At 36.7% G+C, this 21,853-nt stretch overlaps 1 protein-coding gene and 1 long non-coding RNA gene across 2 annotated transcripts in view; one reads left to right on the forward strand and one right to left on the reverse strand.

Annotated features, from left to right (window-relative positions):
* LOC109543710 (teneurin-m) overlaps positions 1 to 21,853 on the reverse strand; it is a gene marked incomplete in the record, with an annotated part of 162,684 nt that overhangs the window by 63,162 nt on the left and 77,669 nt on the right.
* Positions 5,641 to 6,381, forward strand: LOC109543711. The gene is made up of 4 exons (XR_002172515.2): positions 5,641 to 5,749; positions 5,957 to 6,011; positions 6,098 to 6,162; positions 6,235 to 6,381. It is a non-coding gene; the product is annotated as an uncharacterized LOC109543711 (long non-coding RNA).

Consider the following 21,853-nt stretch of genomic DNA (forward strand, 5'->3'; position numbering starts at 1 on the left):
CCCCTGCCACAAATGCGGCGTGTTGTTTACATACTACATACAAAGTAGTAGTTTAAATAAGAGCTACATCATTTACCATTTTATCTACTGTTTTTAACAGAGAACTTTCCTTTCATATGAAGATGCGAAATGTGATTCAAACAGTTTTGAACAAAGTACACTGATATTTTCAAATATGGTTCCTGATGAATTATAAAGAAAGTGATGAGGATCAACCTTCTTTAAAGCATGAAACTTGGTGGTTTCTCGCATCTTAATACATTTAAAAAGTGAGCATTTTGCATCTGGATTTTTAGGCTGCAAGCCTCCGCAAATAACAGTTTTCGCACCAAAAATCAATGTCGTGCTCGAAGAGCTCAGCACAACAAACGCATGAAAGATTTTTTAAGGTCAAGGTTGTGCCGAACCCTTCGGGCAAGACGCAAGACATTCTAAACTTCTCTATTGATAATTTTTTCGAAAAATCACACCCAACAAAAGCGTTAGAGATGGTTTAATGTCGCAGTTGTGTCGAGCCCTTCGGGCATGACACTCACTGAATGGCAAAAAGTGAAGAATTGCTAAGTTTAGAGAGTGTTTTTACGTTCAAACTAGTGCGCAAAGCTTAATGAGTTTGTTGTGCATTAGAAATTGCTTAAAGTTGAGCCCGTTTGAAAAACGCTTTTGATTCAATTGAGTAGTTTTACCACAAGCATATAAGCTTGTCCAAAATCCGAACTAACTGATCACTGCTTACTTAAACTCGACAGGAAAATTCACGCAAAGTCTAGCCAGATTGAGCTTTATTCATATACATGCTTATGTATGTTTATCATAAAACCGTCCATCCTTTCAGGCTAATTTGTTTAAGTCGAGTTACCAGCAACCCATTTAAACCCATTTTCCAATCCAATTAAGTAAATTAAATGCGAAATAAATCCAACAAATGATTTCCATTTCGAAAAAACGACGAGAAACACCAAACGCGGTAGCCCTCAATCCAATATTCAATCAGACCCAAGAACTGCATATGCATTACGACCATTAGAGGCATGGCAAAGGTCAGGCCATCATCATAGGGCCGTTCTGTAATTACAACTCCCTACATCACTTTTGTATGTATGTAGGGAGGCTTTTGTATGGTATGCTTCCATTTCATTAGCGCCCGTTTTGAACTTCACTATCGACGAAAATTTGCACCTGAAATTACAGACCGACTGACTATTTTCGTAGTTGTTTTTCTAGCTGCCAATGATGGTTCTGTTCAGCTCCGTCGGATGTTAAATGGCCATATCCGATTAGGAACACAATGGTTTATGTAGGTACATATATAAACACGTTGTACTCGATTTTATCTTTGAAAGTAAGAAGCAAGCGCGTGGGTTTAAAGGAAGTAAGCAAAGAACATGCCTAGAAAAGAAGGTAAAACAACCAACAAAATCGGCAGAAAGAAGATCTTTAATGAAAGGTGGAATGTTCCATTTATTGGCTATGTCCTATCTAGGACAGGAGGAGGATTGTGGACATTACAATTTTCTATGATATTCACGAAGATTATTGTCACAATTGTTTAAAGTATAGAAAACCGGAATCTGGTTGCTATTAAAAAAATACCAAACACAAGTGCGCTTAGCGGAATATTCCTTAAGATTCGGGCAAACGGTCATCAAATTCTTCAAACTACACTTTAACCTGCTATAAATCTATTGCTGTTAGCTACAGTTGACCAACACAGGAAAAGTTCGTAGGCATCAAATAGCTACAGCGCTAATTTATAGGAAGTGAAGCCGAGAGAGAGCAGTATAAACAGGGTGCTGAAGCTGGCCCCAGACAATTGTGCGCTGATAAGTTTTAATGGTTCAGTCAAAAGCTCAAAAAGGGCCTCAGGGTTAAAGTTTGGCCCCTTTGAGGCTTTTATTACAACGGGGCCACTTATCTGAATAACGGGGCCACGCTAGTTAATAGTTAACGTCCACTACAAAAGATAATTCGATACTCTTTTGGAATAGCGGGATAACGCTATAATTTCGGTTGCTGGCGATGGCAAGTTCTTCCTTTTGTGGTTGGCCACAAAGAGAACACGAACTTGACAAGCGCATGGGTTAATTGCCGGATCAAATGCTTCCTGTTTTATTTTTTTTAATCGAAAACGAATGTGTAAATTACAAAGCAAATTGGAGACAAAATAGTGTTGAAATGATAAAAAACCGGTCACTGCTGCTGATGTTTATGCTCCTCTTAACGCCCGTAATTCTTAAAAAGGCCATTTAGTTCTCTTTGGAATGATGCAAAAACGAGCGGTCTTGCTAATTTAGCTTCCGAGAAACATGCAAAACGGGACGGAAAACATGAAGTTTTGCAATAATCTTGCGCCACCCTTGCACAAAACGACGATCGTTTTTCTAATTTCATAAACAACAGACGACCGTGACTTTAAAGCTGGATCCGCCCCTGCCACAAATGCGGCGTGTTGTTTACAGACTACATACAAAGTAGTAGTTTAAATAAGAGCTACATCTTTTACCGTTTTACAATCTACTGTTTTTAACAGATAACTTTCCTTTCACATGAAGATGCAAAATGTGATTCAAACAGTTTTGAACAATTAATGCATGTAAAAAAAGCAAATTGGAGACAAAATTGTCTTCTGACGACTCTTGACAAAAATCTCTTAACGCCCGTGATTCTTAAAAAGCTACTTTTCTTCGACAGTTTATGCACAATAATTCCAATTTTCGAGAATCGACATTAAATATGATTTAATTAAAACCTCGAGTTTTCAAACGAGAATGTTGTAACATTTGTTTACGTAAAAGTTATCGAAATTGAACACTTCTAAAACGCAAGCCAAGCTATCAGCGCTTTTCAGAGTGTTTTGGTATGAATAAGTCCCCTCTTTTCGATTTTCTGAATTCCACTTTACCCTCTTTGCTAAGAAGAGAAAATCCAACTAAAAATGTGAGGACACTTGTATTTTACTAACTTTTAACACGTAACATGCCGTTTGCAAGTCAATCAAGAATAAGGCATTTCCAAGTACTTTCAACTCAAGGAACAAGTCAAATTGCTGCTGAGAAGTTTTTGTTCAAAAAATTCTTCGTCATCTATTTTTTCAATAATACAGGCTGATTCGAAATTGGCGTCATTCCTTTTAAGGGGTAATAGGGGCTCATTTGGAACGTACAAGAGAAATATTGAAAATTTTTTTTGATACTTTCTAGAGGATATTAACAGTTGAAAATCGAATTTCAACTTTGTTATTAAGCATTATTTTGAAAGTGTTCCATGTTTAAATAGTAGCATATTGGAATACTCAAGCATTCAAAAAGAAAAATTACGATCTTTGCTTCAAATTACGAACATTTTTCATATTAAAAAAGTTCACTTCTACAATTTTTTGATGAGAAATCAAAGCTACATTGATGTTTTTTGTCATCAACAGATAGTTACAGGTGGATATCCCTTGCGAATAATAACAATAATTTGTCAAACTGTGACTTAGTATGAATTTCCTTTCACAAATTTGCGGATATGCGATTAGTATTGGACACAATTGCAAAAGAGCCTTTCAGGGGCACAGAGAACAACAACTGACAACCCAGGCACCAAATAAATACCGGCTACATTCCTACCACGTATGTAAGATCATATTAAACCAATTGATTACTGAACACGGGTATAAATTGAGCAGGAGTTAATTAACTGAATACGAGAAGCTGCTCGAGAAGAGTGCATAATAAGATGATTACAGGCACTTGTTTGGAGTTACAGATTCAAATGTATGTTTTTGTAATTTGTAAACAAATTAATTATTCGAGGTTATGAGTTACGAAGCAACAGGTATTTACGTAATGTTAATTAGGCAGATTACCTTGAAGAACATAGTTGCCGTTTTTCTAATATAGTTTTTTGCAAATTTCTCTGTTTTTAATAACAATTAATATTTTTTCTGTACTCCTTAAACACCGCCAGACAACACCTCCAGAGGAATGACGCCAATACGCCAATTTTGATTCATAATCAAAATCAATGAAACACCATATTCGTGAAGATGAGTAGAAACCAGAAAACAATGGTTTGCAAATGATAAAAATATCAATTACTATTTGAAACTGTTTCCTTAGAGAGTCACTTTGAGGTACAAAATTGGAAATTTCTTCTACCCTTTGACGTTGTTAACATTGACAATGCTTTATGGGCAAAATCCTACCAAATAGAAAGTTTTACAGTTTACATTTGAACTCCCAACCGTTTCACGTTCATTCGAATTGGAACTTGGCTTTAAATTGGGGACACTTTCGTTCGCACCAGCGACTTGGAGTAATCGAGTGCTTCTTGCGCCCTAATATGTGACCTGTTTATTATTTTCGGACCCCTTAAAAATAAAACGTTCGCCGTTCAATTGGGGTTTTTTGACTGGAAAAATGTCCGGAGAAGCATCTTAGGGGGGCGCTTGCATTTTTATACGTCCAAATCCGCTATTAGAGCCGATAGCGCGCATATTGAAAAAGGGGGAATGATATCCGGGATCCGGCTGAACTCCATGTCAGTTCATACCGGTGGGTCGTTTCCCCATATCTGTCAAGTCAAGATGACGACAACGTTCTGATGGTTGTCTGATATCTTTTATAATTTTCCAAAATAAATAGGGGTGGATTTTCACTCGCGATATGTCGCAGAGATGATGGAAAATATCATGAAAGTTTATAGGGTGTCAACGACTTTTCCAGCGGCTGGTGCAATGATTATTGAACATTTTTAAATTGCCTGCAGCGTATTTTCAGTTTTGAATTTTGTAAAAGACGCAGGTGCTTTCCCATCATGGATTCGTGGAATTGTTGACCATGCAGAAGCAAATTCATGACTGGCCTTCCTATTTTTTACACTCTGTTGAAAATAACGTCACCGTTTTCAGTTCTCCCCATTAATCCTACCAAGTTTCTAACAAACTACTTTCGCAACGCCCAGAACTTGCCAATTTCCATCACTTAAATGTAACTTTTTTATCAAATCCGCGATCATACATAGAACAATGTACGATTTCCCATCTGGCTCAAGCTGATCACGTCCAGCTTATTCACGTGATGAATTGAGAAACTTGCATTTGGCAGTTCATTCGGTGGCATTTTTCATTCGGCACATCCATAAGAGCCATTAAAGGGCGGACTGGTGGAGCTTTTTATGCGCCCATTTTGAAAACCCCTTTTACCCGATTGATGATTCGATGAAAACTTTGATTTATTTGCACTCAAAAGCACACTGAGGCCTTTGGGTTACTGGTCTTTAAAGCCCATAAAAAATTAATTTTTGCAGATGCTTATCAGATCGTAGAACATTATTAAATCAACGAATTACTGGGAAAATATACAATACTATCAAGATTAGCGTTAACAGAAAAACCATCAATTGATTGGGCCGAAAAAACCTAAAGATTTGCACGTGGATGATTGAATATTCGTATGCCGAACTACTAAGATAACAGAAGGCATGCAAAAAGCTTCGCATTTCGAAGTAAACTTTTGTTTTGTTATCAATAACCCGCTGTCTCTAAGTAGAAAAATGCGCAAAAAATGGGCATGAAAATACATCCTTGAGGTCACTTATTATTTTATTTTCATACGTGGTACTCGAACCTGACATTGAATGGCAAAAACTTGGAATTATTATCACTAACTGTGAAAAACACTAACACCTTCAGTTGCAAAACGTATTTAAAGCAAACAGGTCCTGGTTAGTGCAGTTAGTTGATTTTGCAATCTACAAAATGCAAGTAAGCAAGAAGGGCACTTAGCGCACTAAGAGCTTTTTAAACCTATTATTTCAAAATTGCTAACCTATTCAAGTTCATTTGCAAATAAGCCTTTGTTCTGTTTATATTTTGTGACAAAATTCAGAAAATTTTAGAATGTTGTAAAAATATGTCGTAAAATCACATTAATTTTTGTACTTCACGTACGATGAGCTTTTCATATTTTAGATGACCACGATTTTCCTTGGATTATTCCTGCTTGTAGCGATGGTTCAAGGTCGAGGTAAGAACCCCACACGCTTAATAACTATTGAAAAAATCCCATTTAAAACGTATTTTAAGACAACAAAAAAACGTTTTTAATTACAGCTTTCGAGTTAGGAAAAATGATCAACGACATTGGAAATCAAGTCGCGACCGATTTGCAAAAAACAGTAAGTACCAGTGTATTTGCGTTACTTTTCCTAGATTTTGCCCCAATAAATTGAAAAACCGTATTCTTTTAGATTGGATTTCCTCACCAAGTGACTAGTGACTTGCTTGGAGCAGCCGGAAACGTACAAATTCCTTTGCTTGATTCAAATAAATAGCGCAACCTTTAAAGTTATTTTAGAAATGTACCCCCTGACTAAAAAATAAATTGTTTGCATTTTTATTGAGTTTTTTTTAAACCGCTGCTGTTTGCATTTGCTGTTTTTCACGTTTCAATAGAAAATTTGATAAAATATTCCTTTGGGCAACTGGCTATCTAAAACATCTTCTCACTAAAATCGTTAACAATAATATCATAAAAATGAATCAATTACTAGAACAAACCAAGCTACATATCAAAGAATCATCAAAACACAAATTTAAAAAAAAACTTTATTCAAATAGGCCGGATAATAGCGTATTTGGAGAACATGCCCGATATTAAGCAAAAAATACATACATAAATTTAGTGTTATTTGGTCGAAATAAAACACATACAAATAAATGAGACTAAAGCGATTAAAATAACGATTTTATATGGTTCATTTATTTATGGGGCACTGAGGGGTATTTTGCATAATTAATTTTTGCTGAAAATGTGGAATGCAATTTATGTTTGACTGTTACATAAATATATTAACCCGCAATTATTATATAACTCAATTAATGTTTGACGGGCAACTGCATGTTGAGCAGGAGTTCAGGAGTTCAAGTGGTTGAATTGAAACATTAGACACTTTCCAAAGTGAATTGAATTAAAATGTTGTTTTTTAAATTTTTTGTACATATCAAGTGGGCATGCAATTGAATACTTTGGAAAACTGGAAGTTTTCCATTTAATAGCAGAAAACCATTATAATTAAGTAAAAAGGCTTGGTATTTCAATGGTGAAATGCAGTCACATCGTTCTGGCAAGAAAACGCTACCGATCGTATAGTACGCCCACTAAACTACGCATAGAAATGGTGAAAAAGTTTGAAATATTTAATATGTCATACTTTACCTTCACGGTTTGAGAAGCCTGAAGATAATGACCAAACTCACCTGAAATTAAAAAAAATACAATTAATTAAGAACTAAAAAAAGTGACTAAAAGCCTGGTTGGCTTATTTGGATCACCAGGAAAGTCCCAAGTCCCAGATATAAGTCTCTAACCGTTCTTCTATTCACTCACGATTTGATCAAGTTGTCTTTATAATACGGCAAAAATAATTCTGAATCATCAACAACACATAATAGTGCGAGTAAAGAAGATTCTGGAAAATATCTTTTGATGCGGTTTCATTAGATTCCTTTGCGTACAACCGAATTGAATCGAACGGAACGGCGCATTGTTAAAAATTCGCGCTTGCAAGCACTTTTTTAACAATCCTTTCAATCTGGAAAAAATTGCTTTCGAAAAAGAAAACTCGATTCAGCAAAGCCAAAGAAATTTAGCTATATTTAATATCTTTTAAATAATGGAAAACCACTTTACAGATGAGTGTAAATTCTCTGAAGCAAAAATTTTAATTGATATTGAATTAAAAAAAATATGCTTGGTTACAACATCTAGCGCCGTCTAGACGTGTATGCTAAACTGATCAAAATTTCAAATGATCCACCACCCCGTTCGGAGTGATTGTAGAGCGCCCGCGGGAGTTTTCCTATGGAGTTATTAACTTGGGGGGAATGAGCAGATACACATTTGACACTTCCCCCCCACCCCGACTGCCGACAGGGCGAAGAAGTTCTCGAGAGTTATAGTGGAATTAAACTCCGTAAGAGCTTAATATGTCTCAAGGACGTTGTTCGTTTAAACTGGCATATGGGGTTGTTGGTTTTACACGTTGGTACACACTTCAAGTAATAACTTTTAAGTAACTGTTCGGTTTTTGCATGCTGCGAGTGGATACTTGGAACTTATCTGCTTTGAAGGTGGTTAAATTGCGAAAACACGACACACAGTCTAACATATGTCTGAAGAACATTTAATAAAGATTCGCTGATATTTTTATAAGGCGATTTAAAAGTGTAGTTTCAAAACGTTTTTTTCAGCTCACTTGAAGTCCACAAAATCAACGCGTGAACGTTTTTGAAAGTTTTGCGTTGCCACTAGATGTAGATCTGGAGTTACGGCATTTTTGAACCGATCTTTACTAGTTCAGCTAAAATCAGAATTTTTTCTGTTTTCAGCTAACTACTAAACTGCTGTATAGACCACAAATTTTCAAGCTCTGCCTGGCTCTAACGGCGCAGTCTTGATTTTTTTTCTGAAAATTTCAAGTCACCTATTACGAGGTGGCCCAAAATCATTATGAGGTGCTATTTGTATGAAATTTTCAACGGATTGAGGCTTGGGTGCCTTCTATGGAACTGCGCCAGAATAGAACTTACGATTTTTTCAAGTAGAGGGTGTAGCTGTGTCTAAACGTTCACTTTTAGACTAACAATTAGAAAGTCGAGAATAATCTAGATGCGGTAGTATTTCACTAAGATTATTGGAAGTTTGATAATGACGCGTATTTCATACCCTGTAAACGTGTTAATCTGCCACTTGTTCTAGAGCAGCAGACAATATTTTTTTCAAACAACTGGTGAAGTTCTTCCAAAACGTTCATGTTTAGGGCAATATTTCCCAAGTCGACAAAAATCTGGATTTTGTGAAACCTGTAAATATTTTCAGAGCGTCGCATTTCAAGTTGCTAGTTGATCAAGATGAGAAGTTAGGAATTTTTTAAACAGCCTTAGTTGAGCGACATCGTTCAGTTTTGGACCAAACTTTACCAAGTTGGGAAAAATCGGCAAGATTTGAATTACACTCGCCGATGGTTCACATTCAAGTATCTTTGATGGAGTGCGAAAGTTTCAAGTTGCTAGTTAATCTAGATGAGAGGTGAGGGATTTTTCAAGCACATGGTGCAGTTACAAACAAACGTTAAGTTTTGAGCCAATCTTTTCCAAGTCGGTAAAAATCCTGATTGTGAAAGTTCCAAGTTGCTACTCGCTCCAGGTAAAAAGCTAGGAATTTTTTCGGGAAGCGGCCGAGGAATCCAGAGTAGATATAGAACTTTTGACATGACAAAATTACTTCGCTTTCATTATTACAGTGTTAAACATATCATTGATTGCATATTTTCACGTCCAAGATATCCTCAATTAGGAAAACGTTGGAACATTCTCCTGTAATGTTCTAAAACAATATTATTTCCATTTTGCACTGCAGAAAATCAAATGAACGGTTGAACATCATCGAGGTCTGGAAAGTTAGACGAGAGTTGTTAAATTTAAACTAACTGACTTCACATCAATACCCTCGCAATTGTTGCAGCCTAACTTTGGCTCCGTGGACCTTTTCGGCTTCCTTTTGCCGGACGCGACGGACGACTTCCTGTTGCCTCGCCTGGATCGCTCCAGATTAATCGGATTTGAGAACTATGAAACCATATAAAGGGACCCCGGCTTTCTCTGTCCGACTGGATAATTATCTCTCGCTAACGTTGCGCCTCTAAACCGGAGAAATTTACATTTTAAGACGGACCAGTTCGCCACTAATCCTCTGTGAACCATCTCACATGTAAAACTTAATAAAATCCATTGTGCGCTCTCAGCTTCGTTATAATGCATAATATTCACTGAAATAAAAGCTCCACTCGTAATGATATTCCGCGGCTTAGATTTGTGTACATTTCGAAATCGCTCTGGCCTAGTTTTCTTTGTCTCGTGCATTTTTAATGTCGAAATAAGACAGCAGATATGCGGCATTTCAAATGGGACTTAAAAGTCCCACTTACGATGCCTTCACTGGCCAACTTGCTTACTTTATCTAGAGTATTCTTGATGTAATTTAGAACTTGTGAACATTTTAATCATCAGTTTTCCGCATCTAAACAAGGCGAAATTATCCTTATGTGTGTTTCGGAGCAGGTTGCATGTGTAAAAGTTTCAGTAGGTACCTAAAGCAGCAATTTCCAGCCAAATCTATCGACATTTCTATGGCGCTTCCGCTTTTCTTGAATATCTTCGAACTTTAGGGATCTCTAATTCCTACGGGATTAAAATACCATCAGACATGGGCGCTCGGGTAATTCCCCCATGTAAAATTCTTATCGCAGAAATCCGGCCGTGTATCGAAATCGTGCAATTCCAGTAAGGTCTGGTAATAGAGTGCGATGATCGATGGCGACGTGCCAACGCACGAAGAAAAGTTGATTTTATTACATTACGAATGCGACACAATAGTAGATTAATGTATTTTCGAATTTGGAGCTGTTGAAGATGTTTCAGAAGAGCCAAAAGGAAATTCGTCTTTTGCAATGTCTGATAAGTATATCTAGATGCACTTTGACTGTTTTGTTAACACGAGTAAAGAACTACCTTTTCATCAAAGAAGCAGAAGATAATTTTCATAAATCCATACGTAGCTTTACTTTCATCATATAAGAGAATGCAAATTTCGAGGTTGATATGATTTCTTGTTCGGATGATACTGACGAAAATCTTGTTTTTACTTTACTTAAATAACAGAAGCAAACGAAAGGGTGGAAACATACACATTGTTTTCGCAAGTTTTTTAGCAACAAATTATTGGATGGAAAATGCTCCTTCTACACAAGCTATAAAATTTCCGAAGAACTGACGCTGTAGCCCTTTCTACCTCCAAGTTCGCCATTGCTTCAAAACCTTCTAAATCATCGAAACTTTGACTTCACATAAAGGTTTTATCCAGTTTTCATCCAGTTACATCTTAGACATTCAGTATATCATCTAAAAATTATTGATCTTCACCCGCCCCCCTATTGGCAACTGTCTAAATCCACTCCTGTAAAACAAACAAACAACGCAACTAAGTTACACTAAGGGTGAGATCGAAATCCTCTGGGTCTATTCGGGGGGTGATTTATATCCTTTAAAATCAGAAGTACACAAAGCGAAAAAAAAGACAATTTCTATGGAAGTTATTTCAGATAAAAAGATTAGCAAAATCAATTTCCTTGGCATAAGATTAAGCGGCTCTTATCGGGCTTATCGGATACTGTACACGAGTGTTTCTTGTTTGACGATAGCGGTTTGGCCTTTATACCAAACGGATAATCCAAATGAGTTCCAGAGCAGGCCAGAGGCATATCCAAAGGACTTTGTTGCGAGCGATAAATTTTGCTTTCAAGCTCTTTTCGGACTAACCCACCCCTCGACTCACCATTAAATCAATAAGTCATGACCGGTTGCCGCAAGAAAAAACCACCCCTAAAATCCCCATCAATTTTAAAACAAGCGAGCGCGCCAATCTTCCAATTCATTAAAGTTTCACCTGAAAATACCTTTCGCTAGAACGTGACCGAACTAAATAACCGGAGGAAATTCTTCGGTGAAATTTTGTAGCAACGCTGGCCCCGATTTTTGCCCTTTACAGACCCCTAGGAAGCCTTAAGGTGGCGTCATTAAGAAGCCTTGCCTCGGACGGCTCTAAAACGATGCACGTGACTGAAAAGTTGTTGCCTAAATCGTGATTAACTCTCGCTGGGGGTTTCAATAAATTTCAGTTTATGTGATAAAAACCGAAGTTGCGTAATCATCAAAATTTGTTCTGTATAAAACACTCTTTGAAAATAACTTTCGTATTGTGTAACAAATTGTACTCTATTGGAGAATTGCATGCGGACATGGAGGACAATATTTGAGACACAATTAATTTTGCGCTTCGCCAGAAACTCCTTAAGAGCATTCTGGTGTAGGAGTCAATAATTGGCTAAAACTGTATTTACGATGGAAAATTTTATGTTGTGGGTGTACAGTGAGGCAGCAAAAATATCTGCTCTTTACGCCCAGTAATTGCATTTGAAATTTACAAGCTGAATGTTCTTAAAACAATACATTATTCACTATTTTATTAAATAATTTTTAAGCTGGGCAATAAATATGAGGAATGTAAAATGATGGTGACGGCCAATTTCTATACTAGAAAAATTTTCTGTTTACGTAAAGAAATATAAAATGCCTCACAAATTCCCGCAGAAACGAAGGAAACTACGTTTCACGAGTACATTTTGCTGAATTTAATCACTGCAATAAAGGTGCTCATTTTAAGAGGATTATAAAAATATACGGCCCGATAAAGCAGTTTTAATTGTGCACTTATAAAGTCTTGTTGCCAGCTAGTAAAGTGCCACTCAAGAGTTACTGTTTAATTTCGCTAATTCACCGTCCAATATTCGGGATTAGTTTTGTTTACTGCTTCAGTACAGCATTTTCAACATTGTTTTTTACCAAACACACCAGATTTGGAAAATACATCTTTGATGCTGAACATTAACGATCCAGCTCTACATATATTAGACTTTGGACTTTTATCGCACTTAACCCGGATGAGATTAACAAGATTGTCACGTTTATGTTCCTGTAGTTTATCGACCAATAAAGTTGTGAGTTCGTACGAAAATAAACCTATTTGATTGTCCGAACCACACGGGGAGTGTAAATAACAAATACTAAATGTCTCCCATGGGTTTAGGACATTATTACTAGCGATAAATACCACTGATTGACATCAAACAATCTTGAAAAATAGAGCGAGAAATGTGTCGGTCCGGACAATAATTGATTTCCTAGTTAATTAAGATAAAGCACAAACAAATGTGATAAAGGCAAGTCTAATTCATTTTTTACGCTGCGATTACAGCCAGAAAAACAAAGATAGGCAATCTTCTCTGGTCAACGGCAAAAACACGGAAACCTCAGTAAAAAAGAATATCAATTTCCTTTATAGCCATAATATATCCTTATCACCTCTTCAGAACCCGGACTAGGAGGTATTTACCCCAATTTACCCTTCTTTGTGTCCGTGTGGATGATTGCCCTCCTCGATGGCCAATCTCAACTGAGCGAAGGGAAAAGTCGGAATCAAATTTGCGACATTTTCAGACCAATTTAAAGCAGCATTACACGAAAAGAATAAAGTGGCATTCGTTTTTCTCCAACTGGACCGGTCAACATATCGGCAACTGACCCGCATGTTTTCGTGGCTTGTCAACCTGAAACTGAATTTAGAGACTCATGAAACCCGGGTAATTGACGAAAATTGTTCAGGGTTGTTTCCAGTAAAGTGTGGAGTTTTCAATTTGAGTTTTATAGTCCAGGATGTTGTAGGCTTGTCACATGCATGTTGTATGATGTAAGTGCATAAATTGGGACAATCCACGTGCAAATGTATGAACATTTGATTTTCTACTATTAGGAACCTATCCCTAACTTCCACATAAACAGCTGCGAACAGCATTAAAATTCAGTACAAAATAAGAAATGATGCAAAAGTACGAAAAACATGCAGGAAAATTAGACAAAATCACATTGAATGGACAACCAGTTTTCTTTTATGAAAAGTAAAACGTTGACAGCTATTGTTCTAAATGAGTTTCCTTTGTTTCCATCCACCTATCTATGTCATATACAGTCGTATATTACGATCCCCAAAATTCCACCGACAACAATACCGAAAGTACGCAACCAACCAGGCCGAACCTAAACGAAATTTTATAATATTTCTATTTATATGCAGATGTGATAACTGAGCCCTGGAATAAACCGGATCCCCCAGCTCTCGTTAGCTGCGAAATTACCTCTTGTCGCTAACTTCATTTTTCTTTAATTGTTCCCGAGTTAGGGCTTTTGGCATTTTTCATTTGTTCATCCGGAAAAACAAACTGTTAGAGTGTCAATAATTTTTCGGGTGTAAACAACGCCTGCGAATAATAGAGGTGGAAAACATTGACTTTTAACGAGCAGGGTTATGCAGGGTTTCATCAGCATAAACCTTAAATTTTCTGTCCAAGTTCATCTTGTAAAAAGTTGATTAAAAACTTAGAAGAATCAAGCTAATGAAATTTAAGCCAAACGATTATCAACAGAGGAAACTAATACCCATCCAATCAACATATAAATAAGAGTCCTGCGTGGAAAATCAATTAATTGATACCATCTGAATAACGTTGACTAAAGAAGCATTAACGCAACCCACATAGGCATTTATCCCTCGACTACCAACAAAGACAAACCAATTATCTTCAGCACACAATCAGTATAATCGAGTAAAATAAAACGCTGATAATGAATAGCCGAGGTTTTCCAGTCTTATTTATATATTTTGCCTATCTAAAAGTAAATTTAAAAACGGACTAAGAGAGACAATAAGACAACGAGGATAAAGCGGAAAAAGGGAAGACAGAATAATTAATTGGGCCGGCCCTTTATTTTCCCTGGGAAGAAAAAGCGTTAAAACTTTGGGAAAATTTAATGTCGACAAAGACAAGAAAAATCCCATTTTCGCAACAGGGGAGCGAATCGAACTAAAACGCCTTGATTTCGTCATTACCAGACCTAATAGAATCTTGTCTAGAGTCGCTGGGGGGTGGAAAATGGTTCAAATTAGATAGACTATTCAGTATATGGATTCGATGCCTTCCTGCGTGATTGTATCAGTTGTTTGTTTAATTTTTTTCATTAAACCGGCAATTTGTTAAGGGTCTTAAGACACTATCGCCTAATTTCTGCCAATAATAGTGTAAAACGGCATTTTCTGCAGGAAAATTTAATCAGAACGGAGTATTTCCATTATCTTTTCGTCGTAAATTATGAACGGAGCAGATACCACCGGAGCAATTGCGTTAATCGGGAAACCGAGTGCTCCATAATTTATTAGCCGTTAATTTTAAGGAGCGTTCGATTTTCCTCACCGACGAGTTTCAGCCAAAGAATAAAAAACCCAACTGATTTAAAAGGTTCCCTGTTTGGATTAGAATAAACTGTGCAAATCTATGGTTGAATTGTTTACTGGATCGATAGAGCTTTGCAAAACCGCAACTCTGCTCTGTTTATTTGCCACAGGTTTTTGCGTAGATTTCGATTTACATTCATGGTTTGTCAAAATCGCAAAATAGATATTGTATGTGTTTTTGCTATAGACTTGAACACATCAATGGGCACTTGTGGAAGAGCATGAATTGCTTCAGGATTAAACTCAATAGCTTTCGGATGGCAAATGATCAAGGCGAAAACGGGAAACGGAGGTAAAATGAAAATCGCATAAACATTCAAAATAAAAAAGTAAATTCGATTGTTCTCTAAAGTTTTATAAGCTTGAATTAGGCTTAGGCGAGTTTAAATAAGGAAAATCGACTCGCACAAGGCTTCTCAATTGTTGCCGGAAATTGGCTTCCTGTCGCCAAATATGCGAAGGTAATGTAAATATTAAAACTAGAAATCGAAGACGGCTTAAAGGAGATGTGCAACATAAAAGCATTATAAGTAAATTCACTTAACTAGATCAAGCTTGATCCATACGCATATAGGGATTTTCATTCGTACATCAAATGAATCGCTGATTTGCTGCTTTTCACGCTATTCTTGAGCGGGGGCCATAGTCTTTAATCGACGATATCTCTCTTATTAGGCAAAAATATTTGCAGATAAAGAAGCTTTTTGGGCCGCAAGCTCTTTGTTGAGCTTAAAAAACACAAAGCAAAACGTCGATTTTTGTTAATAAAATATTCAAGATAGTACAATATTCTTTGAGAAAACTCAAATTTCTCAAAATGCTGTAAACTCTATTCTCGTCGGAATGAAGCCATAAATGTAACAAGGCAATTGAAAATTGCATTCGTTTTTTTTAAACTTTTACAACTTTTAATGTTAAGCGTTTTTAAGGTCTCACGATCGGAAAATCTCTCAATCTCTCAATCTCTCAATCAAGATTTATCTCTCATAGAAAGCCTGGTTTTTGAAAGACAAAAAATCGCAAAGTTCTAAATTACAACAAAACATGGCCTCTGAGACAAACTCTTCACTGGTTAAACCGTTGATGGAAATATAAATATGATATTAAAGAGTGAGGCAAACATTTGAACAAATAAATCCGTCAATAAAGGGCCATTCTCCACAATCTCCATTCATTTGGTTTCGACAGTCCGATCCCATTAAATTGCCGCGCTTTAGGAGCTTTCACGATCGTGTTTGCGTCCGATGTAAACACACCTTACTCAGCGATTTATGTTCCTCTTTTTCAGATTGCTTTATGCCCATTTAATTAAGACGAGTTTTTTTATTATTACAATTCCGTCCAGTGCTGATTTGTGCCCCTATTGATTATTCAAATCGACATTATTTATGGGCAATATTTGTATTATTTGGCGGGCAGCTTAAATCTAACAGTGCAAATGTAATCAGTAAACACAGTGACAGCTTAATAACAATCTGCTGGTCACTGTTGGGTAACTTAAAGCTCATAAAGTACGAAACCACCCCCTGCTGGCACGTGACCGAGATATGGTCGTGATGTTTTTTAAATTACCACCCGCTGTCTTTGCGTTGCACCCTCAATCACAGGGGTGGAGGCTCGACAGATGATTAATTGAAATTGGAAATATTTCTCTGAGTTATCGGAAAGTTGGATGAATTAATACAAGGCCCACGAAAATTAAAAATTATTTGTCTTGTCGGTTTGTAACCAGTTTTCTTCTAGAGTGCACAATTTGCGCTAAAAGCAATTTTCACCAGACAATTTAAACTGATAATTCACAGGCGCAAAGTTTTGTTTCTAAATACTTCCAAATCAATAAATAAGAACTTCGTCCTCTCTTTATTATTAAGTGAAAAGAATCAATACTGAGAGCTTACGGGGGACTTTTCAGTGAATCGTCATCCATTCTTTAATAGGCCCTTTGATGTAAAAAAATTGCCAGCCAGTCTAACATTCACATGAACCGAAACATGCAATAACAATATATCGCGGCTATATAATCTAAGCTCTTGTTTGTCTAACAAAGGTAAATTGGCAGTTGTCAGTTATAGCAATCTAGCGATTGAAAGAAATTGCCGACTTTTCATAAAATCGATAGTTTGTAAAGCTGGATCACGCACATGGCAGCGGGATTCCAATTTGTTCATTGATTTAAACTGGCTGGAGGGCCATTTTTCGTAATTAAAATGTATATAAAATTGATTTAAGAGAGTGAAACTATCAGCGAACATTAACTGAACCACTAACGAGAGAACGACTAGAGCAAGTGCGATAAACTGAAGTATTAACAAACAATTTTTCTCCACCCCCAGTCCTCCTGTAACACTGCAACAACTAAAACTCAATTAAATCCTGCACAAGTTCGATTAGATTTTTTTATGAACAAGAAAGCCTGAGCACCTAATTATAGAACTTGGTCAATATTCTCAACTTTAATTTTTCTTTCAGTTTCAGGCAGGTCTTTCAATTTGGTCTAGATGGAAGTTAGACAATTGTCCGCAAAGAAAATGAAACTCGTTACTTTAATGAAACGGTTTTCTTTCCGAGCCGAAGCCCGAAGAGGTCGTATTAGGCTTCTGTAACGGCCAAATTACGAGTTTCTCCAATTGCTCCAATCAAAATTTCTTTGGTTAAAACTTCTTCAGGGGTTTCTTATAGTGATTGGCAGTAATACAGAAAGATGGTATTCGTTTTGCCTTACAATTACCGAATCCAATCGAATTCACTATTTAAAAATACATTCAACGAAACTCAACCTTTTAACCCAATTCCGAACAGTTCAGGCCTTGAAACAACAGTTTTGACTGGAACGATCAGAACTGGAAGGAGACGGTGGCTGAAAGTTCGAAAAGATCCTTTTAATTGACGCATAAAACTCGCAATAATCCAATACTTTCTTAAAATGGAAACACTGTTCGACTTACTTCTCGTAATTTAAAACCCGTCAGGATTTTAAAGTCTAATTTAAATGGAAAAAGTTATAAAAATACGGCGGTAAAATCTAATCAACCGGAATGAAATGAGCTGTTCCGGAAAATTGCTCGTAGCGCCGATGATATAAAAACTTTTTAAAAGTTGCAAATCAGCGAAATTATTTTTAATATCTTCGGCGATACGATTTGTTTCTGATTTTTCGTTCAGAATGCGACAGCGAGATGATTGAGTCTACCAGAAACAAAATGAGTTGTTGATCACCCGAAATTGTCCCAATTAAAAACAATGGGAGATTTCAGAGAAGCTTCCGGGGGTTTTCGACAACAAAAACGAACAAAAAATGTGAGCCGTATAATTCTATGCAGGAAGCTTAACTTTCTAAAAGCATGCAGAAGAACCAATTTAACTAATGAAAAAAATCGTCAATTTTAATGAAATGTGCATCATACACGCTTAAATTGTGAGAACGTTTTTTATTGGTTTTTCATTTCTATAATAAAACGCTGTAAACACATGTTTCAAAGTTGTCTTGTTTTCCTTAATACCCCACACAGAATGGCCAGAAATTGGAATTGTATTCGGATACAAATCATTCCCGTCTGAACCACGTAAACATTACAAAGAAAACTTAAAAATTGGCCTGAAAACCGCCCGTGCAGTTTCTTTATTTTCTAACAGACTATCTTTTAAATAGCACTATTATTAGTGATTATAATGGTTGAATTGTTACCTGTCAATTCTTTTACTTCTTTCGCACTGCGCAAACGGGGCCTTTCTTCCGATTTTCCGTATTAAGCTCCCCGAAAGTTTCTAACGATTTTTCGACCCGCAGGGAAACAAAGGCTGCTCCAATTATTTACTTTGTCATTTCTTTTTTCAATGGTGTTCTCGCCCGTTTATTGAGCTTGCATGCCTGGCGTTCCTAAGTACTTCGGACCGAGGATGGGAGATAAATAAACAGTTGACTGAGATAAATAACACGAGGATTCCAGAGGTAAATAAATTAAATTGTGTATTGTAAGCAATATTTCTTTCATAATTAATTAAGAGCGCATAGAACACATTCTCTCTACCAGGGACATTTGGAATGGATAAAAAATGGATTTAACAACAAATCGCGATAATAATTTTCAAAGCATCTGCGACTAGTTAGTGGAAAACCAGCCGGCCAAAAATCAAAAATTATAACAATATTGCGTCGAATTTAGCACCAATTATTGCCGCCTATATGAGTTGCAATTACGAAAATTTAATGGCTACAATGAACAACACGTTTTTGATCAATCAATTAATAATTTGAAATATCCGCAAAACAAAATGTTGGCTCTTTGATCGACTAAAATTGAAGGCACAATTAAAACCGGTTTGCTCTCTGTACTGGAAATCTGCATTTTTATAAAGCGAATTAATAGTTTTCTTGAAACTAGAGCCACAATCGCGTGATTAGTATCCAAACTCAACTTTTTTAAACTTAGAAACGGAAATATTAAGTATAAATATAGAATATTTAACTAGGATCAAGACGTGCAACGGTGTAATCACGTTCAGTGGTTTAAATGTAAATGAAGGGAAAATGTGGTTAACTTTTACTCTCAAAATTTCATGGGGCAACATTTAAGTAATTAAATTACATTTTGTATCTTTTTTAACGGAGTTTTGTAATTGGGTTTATGTAGGTGCTTTTTTCAGGTTAATTATCGATAATGCCCATGTATTGACGTAAAAGCCGGTCAGTAATAATATTGGCCTTTAAAGTTTGATCCATTGGGCTTCAAAAACCACCGAGTGAAAAGTTCATTTCATGATAAAAAAAAATCGAAAAGTTTGCTAAAAAGACCTGAAATGATCACGTTCGTCGCAAAAACTCACTAAAATCCACTCTTGACTTTTAGGTTTTTGAAAAAGTGCTGTTTGACCAACAATATATTTTTTAAGATTCCGCTTCAGTTTTGGACACCGAAACATTAATATCAGGCAACAGTAAATTTAATGCCGATTTTTAATGGAAAGTAGGTTGGAGTAGCTTTGCTGTTCTTCTAGCCGAAGAAAGTGGATATTGAAAAGTGCGGGAGTGTTTCAGCATGATGTTTTATGTTGACCCCATGCAAATATTTAAAACACTGCATATTAAAAATGCACAAGCATATGCAATTAAATTGAATTGAAATAAATGCTTAATGCGCTGACATTTCCATAACACTAAGTGGCAAATTGCTATGAACGTAAATTTTTTTTGGTGTGACATCAAGAAAAAGATTATTTCAGTTGTTCACTTTACATAAATGTTAAAACATTCGGAGCTCCCTGGAATAAGAAAATGGAAAAACCGCAGGACGAATTAGTAAACTGACACCGAATGCTTTCTCCAGGATTTATTCCGAAAATACGGCAACTAAATCTTGAGCCTGATGGAAACTGGAGAAACTGGAGCGATTTCCGGTAACTTCAGAGCCATTGCAAACAAATTATTATTGGCATTCAAGACGGCTCTTAACCGCTGGAACTGCTAGGCGTGTTTTTTCTTGGTATTTACCGATTCTTAGTTTGTCGTTCGAGTTTTACGCGACAGTGAATCTGCGAACGTGTGCCCCATAGTAAAACCCGCTAAAAGCTCTGTTTCAATATGCCGCAAACATCGTGAGGCTGGGCTACATTTACCTTCCAGTGAATGCTCGCGGAACTTCAACGCTGGCTGGTGTAACCCAATCCTCTGGGGCATGAACGTGAAAGACGTTCGAATAGTTCCAACTCGGAAAGGCGAAATAGAAACTTTTCACGCTGGATGGGGCCGACTAAAAACCCACTGGCTGAGTGGAGCTTTTGCTAATTAATTTGAAGTGCAGCGGTAACTTTTAATGGCCTTTTTCAATTTGACTGCCAATATGTCGTTCTTAGTCAAAATATCCGCTCATCGGATGCATCAATAAAAGCTGAAAATCCACATGGGAACTTTTTAATTGAAAATATCCCTCCATACAACAAAATAGTTAAAATTTAATCAGACATCAATTGGCAGTCGGCTGTCGAGCGGAAACTTTGCCAACTCCGTACTATTTTAATTGAACGGACTGTCAAATGATATAAATCCCCTTAGCAGAGTGAGTTGAGAGTGCCCTTGGGATTTTCGTTATGTAGTTATTAAATGTGGATGAAAGGATACGCAGTCGACGATACTTCTCTGCAGTCAGCGGATTTTCGACATGGGGACTTCTCAGAAGGGCGAAAAACCATTTAGACGTTTCACTGTAGTCGAGGGAAAACCATTTTTGACCCATCAATATTCTACTGGAAATATGGTCCGACTGGCAAAAATTGAGCACACTTCTATATCTAGAATATATTTCTCGCACATTTTATGAATGAACAGAAATTTAAACTATTTTTGCCATCTTTTTTCTATCATTTACAATAAAGATAGGGATAGCAGAAGAAACTCCTTAGAAGGGAAATAAATAAAATGCAATGCCAACAACCCTCTAATTTCTTCCCGATGGAACGAACTAAAATGTGATCGTTAAACCCCTTCGAAACTTGGGAAAGCGTGGAAAACAGAATGCTCACTTTTACTCCAGCGTTTTTTTCGTCCCCATCAATAACTTCAATATCCACTTTCGTTCGGGTACTAGAGGTGTGATAAACGGTAATTTTTCTGAAACGGGTTACACCGTTCCAGTTTCAAAATGCGGTTCCAAAAGGAACATGTTACTTTTTAAATAGTAGTATAGAGATAGTAGCAGGGGCGGATCCAGCTTTAAATTCAGGGGGGGGTTATGTAGAAAATACAGTCTTCTGTTGTCTATGAAATTAGAAAAATTATCGTCGTTTTGTGCAAGGGTGGCGTAAGGTTATTGCAACATTTCATGTTTTCCGTCCCGTTTTGCATGTTTCTCGGAAGCAAAATGAGCAAGAACGCTCATTTGTACATCATTCTAGAGAGAAATAAATGGCCT

This window comes from Dendroctonus ponderosae, unplaced genomic scaffold, assembly GCF_020466585.1.
Source record: "Dendroctonus ponderosae isolate FM_Combo_2020 unplaced genomic scaffold, Dpon_F_20191213v2 Dpon_F_20191213_1, whole genome shotgun sequence".
Taxonomy (NCBI): Eukaryota; Metazoa; Arthropoda; class Insecta; order Coleoptera; family Curculionidae; genus Dendroctonus; species Dendroctonus ponderosae.